At 42.2% G+C, this 6499-nt stretch overlaps 1 pseudogene; it reads left to right on the top strand.

Moving 5' to 3' along the window:
• The first annotated feature begins 2442 nt into the window (after nucleotides 1-2442).
• LOC120746493 lies at nucleotides 2443-4775 on the top strand (annotated as a pseudogene).
• Nucleotides 4776-6499: the final 1724 nt, after the last annotated feature.

The following is a 6499-nucleotide window of genomic DNA, read 5'->3' as shown; positions in this document are numbered from 1 at the left end:
GCTGCCCTCTCCCCTCCCTGATGGACATTTATTCCTCCCGTTGCCTCAGCAGATCAGCAAATATATTCAAAGACAGCTCCCACCCTGGTTTTGACCTGTTCAACCTGCTTCCCTCAGGGAAGTGTTGCAGGTGTATCAGCACAAAGACCCACAGACTGGCAAATAGATTCTTCCCTGAACTCACACATACACCGACAACACAGTTCCACAATCGATTTTATCCAAGGACTTTGCTCTATACAGAGATAACTACTATCACCACTGTGCAATATTTAATTTATGTGCAATAACCCAGACTTTAAATATATAACCTGATTGGATATTTGTACATCTGCTATTTTTTGAGTACTTTTCATAATTTTTTTTTTGTATATGTGCTGCAGAACTGTGCACCTCACCTGATGGTGCTGTTTTTTATTATGTTGCTTTTTTTTTTTTTTTTTTTTGCTTTCTCTTCTGTTTTTTTTTTCTCCATACAGGTGATCCAGGTGTTTTGTTTGTTTTTCTTTCTTTCTTCCCCCCTTTCTGACCGTCTCTTCTCCCCTTTGGTTTTCTTTCTCTCCCTCTCTTTCTTTCATTCTTTCCAGGGAGAAAGAATGAAAGAAAGAGAGGGAGAGAAAGAAAACCAGAGCAGCCAGTGATCTTCTGGGCTGTGTTGATGACCCTCTGCAGTACTTTCCTGTCCGCAGCTGAGCACCCTGCATACCATGTTGTTATGCCGTACGTTAGGATGCTCTCTATGGTGGCTCTGTAAAATGTCACCAGCAGCCTCTCCTCCCGGTTGTTCCTCCTGAGCACTCTCAGAAAGTGGAGACGCTGCTGGGCCTTTTTTTACCACCGCCGTGGTATTTGCAGTCCAGGAGAGGTCATCAGAGATGTGCACGCCCAGAAACCTCATGGAGTGTACCCTCTCCACACAGTTCCCGTGAATGTAAAGTGGGGCCGGGTCTGCTCTGCCCTTCCTGAAGTCCAAGATAAGTTCTTTAGTTTTCGTGGTGTTCAGTTGGAGGTTGTTAACTGAACACCACTCAGTCAGTCTGTTGACCTCATCTCTGTAGTCCGACTCATCCCCCCTTGAGATGAGTCCAACCACTGTGGTGTCATCTGCGAACTTTATGATGGTGTTTGAGAGATGGGTAGGGGAGCAGTCGGATGTGTAGAGCGTAAACAGGAGGGGACTCAAAACACATCCTTGTGGAGACCCGGTGCTGAGTGTGATGGTGCTGGACAGGTGGGGGCCGAGTCTGACAGACTGTGGTCTATTTGTCAGGAAGTCCTTGATCCAGAGGCAGATGGGGGTGGAAAGTCCCAGGTGAGACAGTTTCTGGACCAGGATCTCCGGGATGATATGATTGAATGCTGAGCTGAAGTCCAGAAAGAGCATTCTCACATAGCTTCCTCGGTGCTCCAGGTGACTCAGTGCAGTGTGGAGCGCTATGGTGATAGCGTCCTCGGTGGATCGATTTGTCCTGTAGGCAAATTGGTGGGGGTCCAGAGTGGGAGGCAGACTGGCCCTGATGTGCTGACAGACCAGTCTCTCAAAGCACTTCATCACTACAGGCGTAAGTGCAACAGGCCTGTAGTCATTTGGGCTGGCCACAGCTGTCTTCTTGGCGATGGGGATGATGGTGGAGGTTTTGAGGCAGGGTGGGACGGTGTTTGATGACAAGGAAAGGTTGAAGATTTTAGTGAAGACTCCGGTCAGTTCGTCAGCACATGCTCTGAGAACCTTTCCATGTATTCCATCAGGACCTGCCGCCTTCCTGGGATTCACTGACCTTAGAACACACCTCACTTGGTGCTCCCTGAGTGTTAGTGTGCCAGTGCTGGGGGCGGGTGGAAGTGATGTGGCAGCTGAGGGCCTGGTCGTCTCAAAGCGGGCGAAGAAACGGTTTAGATCCTCAGCCAGCGAGGCATCAGTCCTAGATGTCACCTGGTTATTGCTTCTGTAGTTGGTAATGTGATTGATCCCCTGCCACATTTTTCTGGGGTCATTGTCAGCAAAGTGATCTTCAATCCTCCTCCTATAGGCAGCCTTAGCTTTCCTGATGCCTCTACTCAGGTCTGCCCTGGCCGCCCTATACGCAGCCCTGTCCCCTGACTTGAAGGCAGTGTTGCGGCTTTTTAGGAGGGATTGCACTTCGCTATTCATCCAGGGTTTTTGATTTGGAAACACCCTGACCCTTTTGTTGACGGTGACATTGTCAACACAGTTCCTGATGTACGAGAGTACAGTTTCCGTGTACTCCTGGAGGTTGTGGCTGGAGAATAAATCCCATACAGACATTAATACTCAAATTATTAGTATTAATTACTATCTTGTCAGAATATTTGGCATGCAGACTGGAACAGCCAGGGATCTCACTAACCCGAGCTACAACCACCAGTTATGATACTCCTATTGAGGCTGTTGCAATGTCACAAACAACAAAACAGTGGATGATGAATCCATCCAAGTAATCCATCCAAGAAAGAGAATCCAAACTATGCATGTAAAATGAAAAGTCTTGAATCTTGAAACTGTAGCAAATGTTTTTGGGGAGTTCCTTTCTCCAGGCTCAAAATACAGGGAGGACAATATGTAAACCTCCTGTTATGTTCATTTCTGAGGTGCATTTCTTATGAAGTATAATAATAGCATCTAGGTTGTCTCTCTCCCATCTGACAGTGCTCATCTCTTTACAATTTTTCGGCAGTCCTTGGATAAGGACCCAAAAAGCCATCTAAATCCATGCAAATAGATTTTATTCAGCTCGTTCCATTCTTCTCCCAAAATATGTACAATGTCTTTTTAAATGAGTCTTTTTGAGAATGATTTTGTGTATTGAGTTGGACATGACCAGCTCGAAAGCTGACTTGATGTCACATGTGTCACTGTGAAAATATGTGAAATAAACCATTTTCATTTTATTACACTTGCACTTGAAGTTTCATAATAAAACAAAACAAAATGGGTCACTTTAACCTACAACAGTACAAGGAGGTTAAATCCAAAATGCAAATTATTTACTAACAACTGCCACATGCAATTTAGTAAAAATTGCAATGATATTTAATGCAAATAATGTGCTTGATATTAAAATGAACTGACTATACCTGTTTCAAAAACAGACAAAACAGGACAAATTTTGTTAATAACACCAACCAGCACTTTTTGGGGATTGTGCTCACATGTCGTTTTAGCTTTTTTAGTCTGTGTCATTTCTGTTAAAAAATAAATAAATAAATGTGACTTTAGGCTGTATTGCTGTCAGCAGGAGTCAACAGTAACGTATTTTTCGGCCCATAAGGCACACTGAAAATGTTTACATTTTCTCAAAAATTGACAGTGCGCCTTATGTATGAATTTTGGTTGTGCTTACCGACCTCAAAACGATTTTATGTGGTACACTGCGCTCAAATCTGTTAAAAAAGGTTTTAATACGACTTTGCTAAGCTACAAAGCTGCACCGCTTGATGGATTGTCGGAGCATTACGGCTCCCGTAGTCTGGAGCCTCGCGGAGTAAAACTTCCTGTAAATAATGTTGATTATGTGTGTGTATAGGGACCCCAAAATGGCACCTGTTAAGAGACATGTTTATTAACTGGATTTCAAAATCAAGGATATCAGTCACGCAGTTGAAGGAAGAGAGTTTTCTTTGCGCTTGTACATTTTACATTTTATTGTTTAAATCAGTGAAATAGACACTTAAATGTTAAAACATTTACTACTCTGATTACTACAGAATTCATGCTAAAATGTATATCTGTTTTTTTTAAAGGTACTATGAAGTGACTGGTGGGTCAGACCTTCTCACCAAAGCTTTAAAGGAAAGCCTTAATGCCACCATTCTTCTTAATTCTACAGTCAAGCGTATTAGCCATTCAGATGAAGTTACTGTGTCATATCAAAGAGGCCAAAAGTCTAACTTTACTGATCTTAAAGCTGACTTTGTTCTGGTAACAACAACAGCCAAAGCGGCTCTTTTCATAGATTTCGATCCCCCTCTCTCCATTAAAAAGATGGACGCCCTGAGGTCTGTCCATTACGACAGCTCCACTAAAGTCCTGCTCACCTTCAAAAACAGGTTCTGGGAGGATGACGGCATCCAAGGGGGGAAGAGCATCACAGATGGACCATCTCGTTTCATTTACTACCCCAAAGTTTCCCAACAAATAAGACCTTCGGGGTCCTTTTGGCTTCCTACACCTGGTCTGATAACTCACTACTATTCCTAGGTCCAAATGAAGACCTTAAAGAGCTGGCTTTAAGAGATTTGAAAAAGATTCATGGCAAGAAGGTCAGGGAGCTCTGCACAGGGGTCATAGTGAAGAAGTGGAGCTTGGATCCTTATAGTTTGGCTGCATTTGCTTTATTCACACCCTACCAACACTTAGAATATGCTGCAGAGCTCTTTAAAAGTGAGGGCAAGATGCACTTTGCTGGTGAGCACACAGCCTTCCCTCATGCTTGGATCGAGACATCAATGAAATCTGCAATCAGGGCGGCTAGCAACATTAACAACGCTGCAAACAAAGAGTCAGTCAGAAGCGCAACACGAGAGGAACTCTAATAGAACGACTGCAGCGTATAGATGATTTGAACCAGATGAACAGTCAGCTCAGACAAAGATGTGTGATTATTTGGTGATGCTGAATTGACTGTATTTCTTAAACTTCTTTTTATATAAAAGAACATTGCAGGTACACTGTTTATTTAGTTCATGTTTTTAAATTTTCCATTGGTGCTTGTTTGTAATTTTATTTCAACTTAGTTAGTTAAACTTGGTGATAATTACTAAGAAATGAAATTGAACCTTTTTTGTCTCTATGACCTCAGTCACAGCCTCTTATAATGTTTTATTTTAGTGTATGTATAATTACATTCTTCTTTATTGTTCTTCTATATTTCATATATATTGTATATTTTTGTACTCAAATATGTACTCAAAAGTCTTTAAATTAAAGTCTAAATTATCCTCTATGTGGTCTTGAGAGGCTGCATCTGTCACGGACCCAGCTCTGGAAGACTCGGGGTCTGTGAGAAGTGTGGACTATTATCATTGTTGTTGTTGTTGTTGTTGTTATTAGTTGGTGTGTGCATGTGTCTGTAGCTGTTTTCTGTGGCCAAGTTATAGGCACCTTCAGACATGGTGGGTGTGGCCCTGCTAGGGGACTGGCCACACACGAAGCCTTGCCACACCCCTGCTGCTGATCTGGGCTTGTCGGGGGAGCTATTTAGAAGAGCGATGGAGCTTCCTCTGGCGCTGGATCATTACGTGTGACTCCACGGTAATCTTCCGGTTGAGCTTAGTTAGTGTGTGTATGCCCTCGGTTGTATGTGTCCTAACGGCTGCTTCTATTGTGTCCCCAGGGGAGGTGTGGAGTGCCAGACAGCAGCCAGCACGGGGAGTGCTGAGACACGGGAGCGGAGAGCACAAAGACACGGACTTGTCAGGGAAGACACAACACGGGAGTCAGGGGAGAGCACGGCCATTTATTGTTATTTTCCATTCACTGTAAATAAATGCACTGCTGATATTCAGAGCTCTGCGCCTGGGTCCTTCTTCCTCACTTCCCCACGGTTGGCCATCGTCAACTGTGACAGCATTACCCTAAACACTGTGACAATCATTTTTACAGAATAATTCTGGAACAAGAAATATCTTGTTTTGATATGTACACATATCTACACAACTGTATGAGATTCTATAAATTAATATAACTGTTTGCCTCAGAATAGATATGGAACTATCAAAGTACAAGAAGACCTTTTGTCCACAATGCCATTGCCCAATCTGGTCTCACAGCAATTCATGAAATATTTGTCAATCGTCTCAATTTCCAGTCCTGCTACATCCTTCAGGATCGTACATCCAATGTATTGTATGATACATTGGATGTATGATTCATTTATACGATTTATTTACATTTGAAATAATGAAGACACTGAAGTTTCATTGCATAAGCGTATTGCTTTTAGTGCCAATAAGATATCAGGCATATGTATTCACTGTAAACTGTCTCTAACTTTATTTTATAGCCAGAAAGAAGAAAAAAACAAACAAACAAAACATAAAAAAGAAAAATAAACAAAATAAAACACAGTGTAATGTTTTATGACACAGAGTAGGAAGCAGAGTAGGACTGTTGTGAAACGTGCTGCCATTACTATAAATCTATTTAATTTTAAACCAGAGGCATGCGGCAACTTTTATAGAAAGGTAAGCAGAGATTATTTGTGCATGTAGTGAATGCACTTTAGAGGGAGGGGGCGCTCTAAAGACTCTTCCTTTTGACTTTTGTGCAGCTATGCTGTCATGCCTCGAGGGCCTTGAGCAGAACTGAAGTGAGACTGATATGTAGGTAATACAGCTGATGTTTTGCTTTTAAAATAAAAAAATATAATGGAGTTTATAATTTATAATTTATAATGGCTGTTTGTGGGCAATTTGATCAGAGACAGTAACCAAGACCAAAGTTTGCTGACTGAGGACAAATGTGTTGCATTTAGAGCTG

The sequence above is a fragment of the Simochromis diagramma genome, unplaced genomic scaffold, assembly GCF_900408965.1.
Source record: "Simochromis diagramma unplaced genomic scaffold, fSimDia1.1 OVJJ01000672.1, whole genome shotgun sequence".
NCBI lineage: Eukaryota > Metazoa > Chordata > Actinopteri > Cichliformes > Cichlidae > Simochromis > Simochromis diagramma.
This window is presented reverse-complemented; position numbering and strand designations above follow the sequence as displayed.